Source organism: Mobula hypostoma, chromosome 19 (genome assembly GCF_963921235.1).
Source record: "Mobula hypostoma chromosome 19, sMobHyp1.1, whole genome shotgun sequence".
Lineage (NCBI taxonomy): Eukaryota > Metazoa > Chordata > Chondrichthyes > Myliobatiformes > Myliobatidae > Mobula > Mobula hypostoma.
Genome location: NC_086115.1, coordinates 7,594,063 through 7,605,428, shown reverse-complemented (window position 1 = coordinate 7,605,428; position 11,366 = coordinate 7,594,063). Strand labels below are relative to the sequence as shown.

The window sequence follows — 11,366 nt, the reverse complement described above, 5'->3', positions numbered from 1 at the left end:
AAATCAATGAAAGACCACACCAACAGGGCAGACAACCAGTGTGCAAAAGACGACAACGTGTGCTAACATAAAAAGTAAAAAGAAGAAATAATAATAAATAAACAAGTAATAAATATCGAGAACATGAGATGAAGAGTCCTTCAAAGGGAATCCATAGGTTGTGGGAACAGTTCAGTGATGGGGCGAGTGAAGTTATCCCCTTTGGTTCAGGAGCCTGATGGTTGAGGGGTAATAACTGTTCCTGAAGCTGATGGTGTGAGTCCTGAGGCTCCTGTATGATGGCAGCAGTGGGAAGAGAGCATGCCCTGGGTGGTGGAGGTCCCTGATGATGGATGCTGCTCTCCGGCGACAGTGCTCCTTGTAGATGTGTTCAATGGTGGGGAGGGCTTTACCCATGAAGGACTGGACAATATTCGCAGCTTTCTGTAGGATTTTCTGCTCGGGGGCATTGGTGTTTCCATGCTAGGCCGTGATACACTCTGTCAGAACACTCTCTTCCATACACCAATAGAAGTTTGTCAAAGTTTTAGAAGTCATGCTGAACCTTCTCAAACTCCTAAAGAAGAAGATGCACTGCCATGCTTTGTTCATAATTGCACTTAAGAGCTGGGCCCAGGACAGATCTTCCATAATGATAACACAGGAATTTAAAGTTGCGGACCCTCTCCATCTCTGATCCCCCAGTGAGGAATGGCTCATGGTCCTCCAGTTTCCTCCTCTTGAAGTCAATAATCAGCTCCTTGGTCTTGCTGACACTGAGTGAGAGATTGTTGTTGTGACACCACTCAGCCAGATTTTCAGTCTCTCTTCTGTGTGATGATTCATCACCACCTTTGATTCAGCCAATGATGGTGGTGTCATCAGCGAAATTGAATGTGGTATTGGAGCTGTACCTAGCCTCACAGTCATAAGTGTAAAGCGCGTAGAGCGGGGGCGAAGCACACAACTATGCCACGTATTTATGACATATGTCAGTGATAATAAACCCGATTCTCGTTCTGATTAACTTTGGGGCAAGATCAGGAGAAGCGTTTGCCCTCTCTGTTCAGTTAGAGAAGGAAACAAAATTCTGGAGAGTTTTAATAGCGAGTAAACAGATTTGGAGAAGGTGTTAGCACTGAGCAGGGGGTGAGCGGCTGGGATGATCGGCTGAAGGTCTCTGTGCTCTGTCTATGATTTTAAAATGAGAGGAGAAAATGTTAGAAATGCTCAGCAGGTCAGGCAGCATCTGTGGAGAGAGAGTAACTGGAGCGAATGTTTCATCAGACTCCAATTTACAGACTGGTGTTGGGTGTGGTGGTGCAGAGATGGTGTTTTGGATCTGGCCCAATGACAGTCACAGATAGTGTAAAGGAGCCAATGAGCCCAGGATTTCCAGTGGGGCAGTCAGCATCAGTGGAGAGAGAAACTGTTGCTGTCCCGGCTCCCTGACCTTTCACAAAATGACCTGGTTCTGACGAAAGGTTGCCTGTCCAAACTGTTAACTCTGTTCCTCTCTCCACAGAACTGCTGAGCCAGAGTCAGAACAGTAACAGGCCCTTCAGCCCATCGTATCGGTGCTGTCCATCAAGACCCATCTATATTCATCCCCTTTACCTGCACTTGGTCCTGCACCTTCTTTACCTTGTCGATGCAGGTGCTTATCTCGATGCTTTTGAAACATTGTGAGAGTGTCTGCCTCTGTCACCTTCTCAGACAGTGTGTTCCAGACTCCAAACACCCTCAGAATGGAGAAAACATCCTCAGCTCCCCTCAAACCCTCTTAAACCTCACCTTGAACCTCTGCCCTCTGAGCTCCCGGTTTGCATCTGCCGGATTTTTTGTCTTTCCATTACTTTCAAGAGCGAATTGGAAGCACATTTGCAAAGTGGAGGGGATAGAAGAAGCAAAGGATTCTCATTGGGACATCCACAGTGCTAGGACAAGCACGATGGGCTGAACAGCCCCGGGCAGTTCGGGTTGAATGCTTCAAGTGTTAATGGACTGAAAGTTCCACCCGGTGTATGCGCCGTAACCTGACATTAAGCACCGCCTAGTTGATGTCACCTATAACGCGGAGAGGTGTAGTCAACGCCTCCTAACCAGTCCCTGCTCTATCGATTACTAACCGGAATCGGGCAACAATCTTCGCTTCTATCCCTGCCTGTATTATCTCCCAGCCGTGGGGAAATTCATCGGGTCGTAAGCACGAGAGCGCAGTAACTCCAGCTTTTAAAATCGGCTTGCAGCTTCCAAGAACGAGAGGGGCGGCAGAGGTAAGAAATTGGAACGGGGCCGGAGTTTGTCTAGAAGCAAAGTTTATTTACCCGGACATTTGCTGAAATCGTCATTGGAATTTCATTGGAAGGCAGCGGCGTTCAGAGCTACGGCGTCTCCTGCCTTTTGTCGTCGGTTGTTTTTAGACATTAAAAAACCTGATGTGGAAATGAAACCATGAGTAGGTGAGCGGAGATGTTTTGCAGACCGAGCTTGTCCGAGTTGGGGAGAAAGCCGATCGCGTAGCAACTGTGGTGCGACTGAAGCAACAAACCGCGTCTGCACCCTGCCGTAGTTTGCAGTAACTCTAAACTGCGTTTAAATGCAGGGAACACCGACACGCGTGTAATCCGCACTCGTGCACGCGTGTATTCTTGTGCAGAGGTAGTCTGCACACGCTGAGGCCGTGTCACCAGCGGAAGATGCTTGTCGCGTTGTTCAAGCGAGCTTGTTCTCCTCGGGCGGCAGAGACTCCCGCGCGATCCGGTGCCTACATCTCTCACAGGATATCCACGGTGGGTCAGGAGGTTTACACCCTGTGACCCGACCCTTCCCAATTCTGGAGCCGTTAGAATTTCCCCCCAGTGACCGATCTGATTCCTTGCAACGAATCAAACTTCGTTTTTCCTGCCTCAGTTGGCCGAGCTCTTTTAAAGCTACTGTTGTCGTCCGCCCCCCCCCCCCGGGCAGAATTGTGTACATAATTCTTGTGTAAAGGTCCCTCTCCTTCCGACCGTGTTTATTTTCCCTCTCCGATCTGCTTATTTGTCTTCCTTCCCTCTGACGCTGACACTGTTTATCTGTCCGAATGCAAACCGCCTCAGTCTCACTGCACGTACAGTGATCTATCAATGCAGCAGTCCTCCCGGCGGCTGAAAGCTGCCCTTTTTCCACCCGCTCAGCGGGGAGAATGGCCCTGGTTTTTATTTCGAGTTGAACAGTAGGGATTAATCGGAATGATAATCGTTTCAGGTTGCTTGGGACAAGTCGATTCAAAGCGGAGGTTGACAGGTTCTTGATTAGTTAGGGCGTCAGAGGTTGAGAGGGATAATAAACCAGCAGACTCGATGGGCCAAATGGCCTAATTCTGCCCCAATGCCTTGTGGTCTTGATTTGAAGGCTGCCTGGTGATGCTGAGACACATCCTGGGACACTCTGGGACACACGGTCAGCAATGTAACCTGGGGTCATTGGGTGTTTCGGGGCTCTCAGTATCAGGCACCCTCACCCAGGTGACCCAGCCAGGGTTGACCAGGCCCCAGCGTTGGTCCACGGGTCAGGCCTTGATCCACAGCCATCTGGAGGCTCACCCAGCAGCGGCAGCCCCTTAACGCCGAGGAGAGAGTAGGTTCTGCAGAGCGAGCAGCCAGTAAAATCTCTACACTCCACCTCTACAGGCTGGCATCGGGCCCTCCACCCCGGTCACTAGGCACTGCCCTACCATCTCCTGGCAATTGGCCTCCCTCGATCCGGACTTTCCAAGGAACTGTCAGTTCTACCACGACCGCCTGCCTCGAGGTTTCTGACAGGACGCTCATGTCAGGGCTCAGGGATGCTATGCAGTCAGGGAACTTTAATAGTTTGCCCAGATCAACTTTCAGTTGTCCCTCAGGCGTTTTGGCGAGCAAGCCTGCCAGTGAGGGGGGTGGGGGTGGTAACGGGGAAGTGCCAGATTCCATAAAACCTGAAAGAAAAGCAGATTACACTGGAAACGCTCAGCCAGTCAGGCAGTGTCCGTGGAGGAAGGGGAAGGTCACAGGTCACAGTCCAAAGCTCTGAAACGTGAACTTTTTCAGCGTGCAGGGGTTAGCATAACGCTTTACAGCGTCTGCTGTAAGGTCAGAGTTCAATTCCTGCCGCTGCCTGTGACCACGTGGGTTTCCTCCAGGTGCTCTGGTTTCCTCCCACATTCCAAAGATGTACGGCTAGCATTGGGGTTGGTAGATTGAGGACGCAAGAATTCTGGAAATCCAGAGCAACACACACAAAATGCTGGAGGAACTCAGCAGACCAGACAGCATCAATGGAGAGGAGTAAAGATTCGATGCTTTGGGGCGAGACCCTTTGTTGGGACCAGCATTTGGTGTGTGTTGCATAGTGAGTTGTGGGCATGTTATTTTTTGAGATAAAGCATAGAGTCGGCTCTTGCGGGTCTTGGAGCCGCGCCACCCAGCGGCCCCCAAATTGACCCGAGCCTAGTCACAGGACAGTTTACAGTGACCAATTAGTCCACCAACCGGTTCGTCTTTGGACTGTGGGAGGAAACAGGAGCACCTGGAGGAAACCCACGCGGCCACGGGGAGAACGTACTAGCTCCTTATAGACAGTGGTGGGAAACAGACTGGTGCTGTGAAGCGTTGTGCTGACCACAACGCTAACGTACAGCGCCTGAAGCATGGTGACACTGGAGGGCTGTGGTGGTTGTTGATGCAACTGACACATCTCATTGTGTTTCAATGACAAATAAAGCTAAATCTTGCTTTACCTGCTGAGTGTTTCCAATACTTTCTGTTTCCCTTGTTCAAGTCATTTGCATTTTAATGCCAGAATCATTCTGTTGCCTGGGAGTAATCTGTTGTGTGAATTTGCAGTGAATTTACTGCTGTGTGTGAATCTTACAAACTATCCAGTGCAAAATTGTGGTTTTGGTTGTCTTTTGTCCGACGGATTGGTTGGTTTTGAGGGTTCCAGGCAGATTTCTTTCCATCTATCTATCTCTCATCTCTGTCTGTCTCTCTACCTCTCATCTCTCATCTCATCTATCTCTCTTTCCAAGTTACATAATTAACAACATTAATTAAAGTGAAATCACTGGGGACGTGGCCTGGCACGACCCCCTCATCCACAGCAGGTCATTAAGCTGCCAAAAATCATTCCTTTACAGCCATGATGCAGAATTCAAAGACCTCGCTCACCCTTTCTTTTATGAAGACCAGAAGACAATGTAGCATTTGGCCCATCGAGTCTGTTCTGCCATTCAATCATGACTGGTCTGTTATCTCTCTCTACCCCAGTCTCCTGCCTCTCCCCATAACCTTTGACACCCTGACTAATCAAGAACTGATCAACACCCACTTTAAATACACCCAATGGCATGGCCTCTGCAGCCGTTTGTGGCAATGAATTCCACAATTCACCACGCTCTGGCTAAAGAAATTGCTCCTCATCTTGTTCTAAAGGAACATCCTATTCTGAGCCTCTCACTTCTGGTGCTAGACTCTCCCACTATTGGAAACATCCTCTCCACGTCCACTCTATCTAGGCCTTTCAACATTATAGGGGTTTCAATGAGATCCAGCCTCATTCTTTTAAGCTTCAGTGAGTACAGACCCAGAGCTGTCAAACACTGCTCATACGTTAACTCTTTAATTCCCAGGATCATTCTCGTAAACCTCCTCTGGACCCTTTCCAATGCCAACACATTCTTCTTAGGTAAGGGGCCCAAAACTGCTCAACACACTCCAAATATGGTCTGTCCAATGCCATATAAAGCCTCAGCTTTACATTCTAGTCCCCTCAAGATGAATCACAAACTGGAGAAAATCTGCAGATGCTGGAAATCCGAGCAACACACACAAAACGCTGGAGGAACTTAGCAGGTCAGGCAGCATCTATGGAGAAAGTACAGTCAACGTTTCGGGCCGAGACCCTTCGACTGTACTCTTTTTCATAGATGCTGCCTGGCCTGCTGCGTTCCTCCAGCATTTTGTGTGTGTTGCTCTCAAAATGAATCCTAACATTACATTTGTTTTCCTTACCAACTACAAACGTTTGTACAAGGACGCCTAAGTTTCTTTTCATGTCCAGTTTCTGAATTCGGTCCCCGTTTAGAAAATAGTCTGCGCCTTTATTCCGTTCACCAAAGTGCAAGACCATGCTCTTCCCTAGACTGTAGAGTTTAGAGTTAATAGTCCAAGACTCTGTTTCTCTTTCCACCAACGATGTCTGATGCCCGGAGATTGTGCAGTAACTTACCCGTGTTGCAGAAATGTTGTGTTTCTTGTTGAGGCTCGCTGACGTGAGAGAAAACAGCTGACCAGCATGGTGGACTTGCCCACAGTTACCTCAGGATGTCTTTGGAGTGACCCAAGGGCTCCTCTGAAGCTGTGTCTCAGGGTTCAGCTCATCTAGTGTCCTGAGGCAGCTCAGATGCATTCACCCTTCCGCAATCCTCGCTGCGGTCGTGACGCGCGGCTTTAATAAATGGGCATGCATGCGAGACGTGAAATTGAGCCTGAGGTCTGTGATGTTTGTCCAGCCGGTCACTCTGACAGTTTGGCTGACTCAATCTTATAGAGGTAGGTGATAAAGAGCATTTGCAGTGAGAGCAATTCCCAGCAATGCAGCTGACTCTTTATAAGACCATAAGGAATAGGAGCAGAATTAGTCGGCTTGTCCTATTGAGTCCAGCTCACCATTCAATCATGGCAGTTCCTTTTCTCCCATCCCTTCTCTTTGTAACTCTTGACTCCTTTCCTTACCAAGAACTTACCAGTCTCTGGTAAGTACCCAATGACTTGGCCGCCACGGCCAACTGTGGCAATGAGTTACATAGATTCTCCAACCCCAGCTGGAGAAATCCCTCCTTGTCTCAATTCTAAAGGGATGTCCCTTTATTCTGAGCCAGTGCTCTTGGATTTTAGAGTCTCCTACTAATGGAAACGTCCTTTCTGCATACACTCTATCCCGTGTCCGTTAGGTTTCAGTGAGGTCGCTCCACCCTCCTGACATCGAGTCTTCTATTTCTGGCATCATTCTTGTGAACCTCCTCTGGATCCTCTTCAGGGCCAACACATCCTTCCTTAGCTTCGGGGTCCAAAATTACAGCATACCACATACGGCCTGACCAATGCTGTATGATGCCTTTATATTCTAGTCCTCCTGAAATGTCATTTTATGCAATGCAGGTGTTTTAAAAGTTAGCCTTGTCTACTGCATGCTTGGGCAGGTGATAAACTTCACAGCAATAGGGTGTTCCTGTTTCTAACACGTTTTCATTAGATAACATTTCTGTTAAATACTTTGGGATAGTTCATTATGTTAAAGGTACCTTGTAAATACCAGTTGTTCTACCTGTTAATCCTAGTAATTATTATAATGTATACACTGCTGGTTATAATAAGTAACTCACAGAGGATTATGGCATTGAAGCAGGCTGTTCAGCCCATCTAGCCTGTACTCTGCCTAGTCCCATTGACCTGCACCTGGATCATAGTCCTCCATAACCCTCCCATTCATGTACTTATCCAAACTTCTCTTAGACGTTGTGATTGAACCTAAATCCACCACTTTTGGTGGCAGTTATTCCACACTTCGACTGAAGAAACTCCCCCTCAGGTTCCCTTAAATATTTTACCTTTCACACGACCTATCACCTCTAGTTCTGGTCTCACCCAACATCAGTGGGAAAAGCATGTTTGCAGTTACCCTGTGTCTATCCTCTTGCATTTTTCTATCCCTCTGTAAAATCTCCTCACATTCTCCTACGCTCCGGGGAATAAATCCTAACCTGTTGAACCTTTCCCTGTACCTCAGGCCCTCAAGTCCTGGCAATGTTGTTGAAAATTTTCTCTGTACACTGTCATTCTTAATATCTTTCCTGTAGGTAGGTGACCAAATCTGTACGTGATACTCCAAATTAGGCCTCACCAACATCTTATACAACCACAGCATAACATCCCATCTCCTGTACTCAATACATTGATTTATGAAGGCCAATGTGCCAAAAGCTTTCTTTACAACCCTGTCTACCTGTGATGCAACTTTCAGGGAATTTTGTACCTGTATTCCTGAATATCTCCATTCTACCACACTCCTCACCCTGCCTGCATTAAATTCCATCTGCCGCTTTTCAGCCCATTTTTCCAGCTGGTCCAGGACTCGTTGCAAGCTTTGATAGTCTTCCTCACTGTCAACTACGCTCCCAAACTTGGTGTCATCTGCAAACTTGCTGATGCAATCTATCATAATATCATCCAGATTATAGACAAACAGTGCCTATAAAAAATATTCACCCTACCCCCCCCCCATAGATTTCATGTTTTATTGTTTTACAACATTGAATCACAGTGGATTTAATTTGGTTTTTTAGACACTGATGAACAGAAAAAGACTCTTTCGTGTCAAAGTGAAAACAGATCTCTACAAAGAGATCTAAATTAATTACAAATGTAAAACACAAAATAATTGATTGCATGTATTCACCCCCCCCCCACCTTCAATATGATGCTCCTAATCATCACTGATGCAGCCAATTGATTTTAGAAGTCACATAATTAGTTAACTGAGATCGGATTTTGGAGACCTGCGTGCAGTCAAGGTGTTTCAATTGATTGTAGTAAAAATACACCTGTATCTGGAAGGTCCAACTGCTGGTGAGTCAGTATCCTGGCAAAAACTACACCATGAAAACAAAAGAACAATCCGAGTGACTCTGTGAGAAGGTTATTGAAAAGCACAAGTCAGGAGATGGATACAAGAAAATTTCCAAGTCACTGAATATCCCTTGGAGTACAGTTATGTCAATCATCAAGAAATGGAAAGAATATGGCACTGCTGTAAATCTGCCTAGAGCAGGCTGTCCTCAAAAACTGAGTGACCGTGCAAGAAGGGGACTAGTGAGGGAGGCCACCAAGAGACCTATGACAACTCTGGAGAAGTTACAAGCTTCAGTGGCTGAGATGGGAGGGACTGCCTCACCAGTCACAGTTTTTTGGGAGAGTGGCAAAGAGAAAGCAACTGTTGAAAAAAACTCACATAAAATCTTGGCTAGAGTTTGCCAGAAGGCATGTGGGAGACTCTGAAGTCAGCTGGAAGAAGGTTCTATGGTCTGATGAAACTGAAATTGAGCTTCTTGGCCATCAGACTAAACGCTAAGTTTGGTGTAAGCCCAACACCGCACATCATCAAGAACACACGACCCCTTCCGTGAAGCATGGTGGTGGCTGCATCATGCTGTGGGGATGCTCCACTGCAGCAGGTCCTAGTAGGCTTGTGAAGGTAAAATGAATGCAGCAAAATACAGGGAAATCCTGGAGGAAATCCTGATGCAGCCTGCAAGAGAACTGTGACTTTGGAGAAGATTTGTTTTCCAGCAAGACAATAACCCCAAGCATAAAGCCAAAGCTACACAGGAAAGGCTTAAAAACAACAAAGTTAATGTCCTGGAGTGGCCAAGTCAGAGTCCAAACCTCAATCCAATTGAGAATTTGTGGCTGGACTTGAAAAGGGCTGTTCACTCATAATCTCCATGCAATCTGACAGAGCTTGAGCAGTTTTGTAGAGAAGAATGAGGAAAAATTGCAGTGTCCAGCTGTGCGAAGTTGATAGAGACCTATCCACACAGACTCAAGGCTGTAATTGCTGCCAAAGGTGCATCTACTAAATACTGACTTGAAGGGAGTGAATACTTATGCAATCAATTATTTTATGTTTTATATTTGTAATTAATTTAGATCACTTTGTAGAGATCTGTTTTCACTTTGGCACAAAATAGTCTTTTTCTATTGACCAGTGTCAAAAAAAGCCAAATTGAATCCACTGTGATTAGTTGTAAAAGAATAAAATATGAAAACTTCCAAAGGGGGGTAAAACTTTTTATAGGCACTGTAGATGACAAACACCTCACATTTTTCTGCATTAAATTCCATCTGCCATTTTCAGTCCATTTTTTGCCATTAAGAAAACTTGTACTGAAAATATCAAATTTCAGAAATGGACACCGTAAATATGATCAGTATGTGTTTTTAGAAGAACATAAGAAATAGCAGCAGGAGTCGGCCTTCCGGCCCATCGAATCTGCCCCGCCATTCAATAAGATCATGGCTGATCTGTCTGTAAACTCAGCTCCACCTACCTGCCATGAACAATGAACCCAAGAACACCGCGAGCACCACCTCTCTTTTCTTTCTTTGTTTTAATCCCTCTTTACACTATGTATATTTATTCTTGACATTTGCAGTTTATTTATTATTATGTATTACAATGCACTGCTGCTGCAAAAACAATTTTATGACATATTAAACCTGGTTCTGATTCTGACTTTGCCCTCTGCTACTAAATTACCCCACTATAAAGCATCAGCATTACATCCTTTTGCTTTCTACTCTAAAACTCCCAAAATGAATGCTAAGAATGCATTAGCCTTACTCATCACCAACCCAACCTGCAAGTTAATATTCAGGGGAATCCAGCATGACGACTCTGAAGTCCATTTGCACCTCTGATTTTTGAATTTTTTTCCCCTGCCATAAACAGTCTGGGTCTTTATTCCTTCCACCAAAGTACATCAAATACACTTCCCTAAACTACATTCCATCTCCATTTCTTTGCCCATTCTCTTAATCTGTCTAAGTCCTCCTGTATTGTTCAAAATATATGTTTCTTACATTTTCTCCTCATTTATCGTACAATCAATTCAATGCATTCTCTTTCAATGTCATAATGCTGCTGACATTCCCTGCTGAATGCACTTGTGAAGCTTCGAGAGGTTGTTACAAATGGCCTGGCCCCACTGTGCCCAGTGGCACTACAGCCCAGTCTGTGGTGCTTCCCCACAGAGTCCTTGTGGTGAGAGCAGGGATCTCCAGCACTTACTCTTGTATCTGGGATGTGCTGGTCAGAGGTATTCACCTGTAGATGTCTACTGGTGCTGGAAGACCGATGAGTTTTGGGTAGACCACTGTGATGGAGGGGGGGAAGGGTCAATATATGGGCATGTCAGGGAGATAATATCTTCTGGCCCATCCAGTCAACCCCAGTATGGTTGGAACATCCCCCACGTCTGAGTCAGAGACCACGAATCTGCCTGGAGTCACCTTGAAAAGAGGGGAAAAATATGGGAAAACACCTTCTTTCCAAAAACAAAATTATCTTTATTGCGCCTCTGGGAAATAGCCAGTCCAGGCCAGAGACTAGAGGTCTGAGAGCATGGGGACAAGGCCTGGAGGTGGCCTGCCCTGGGGTTAGAGGTCTGCCGGTTTGGGAGTGGCAGCTGGGTGACAAAGGGGCTTGTTATTTCTGCTGCTTGTGTTATTCAGCTGAACCTTATGGCCTTGCAATGCCAGCATCGGAGTGTGTGGCCCCCCAGCACATCCCTGGGCGCGTTGGTT

The 11,366-nt window shown here is 46.3% G+C and overlaps 1 protein-coding gene across 2 annotated transcripts in view; it reads left to right on the top strand.

Moving 5' to 3' along the window:
* Positions 1 to 2,067: 2,067 nt before the first annotated feature.
* Positions 2,068 to 11,366, top strand: part of sema4gb (sema domain, immunoglobulin domain (Ig), transmembrane domain (TM) and short cytoplasmic domain, (semaphorin) 4Gb) — a 199,791-nt gene continuing 190,492 nt past the window's right edge. For both annotated transcript variants that reach the window (XR_010020947.1, XM_063071268.1), the window contains exon 1: positions 2,068 to 2,255. The gene's annotated coding sequence lies outside the window, so the exon portion shown is untranslated. The remainder of the gene's footprint in view (positions 2,256 to 11,366) is intronic.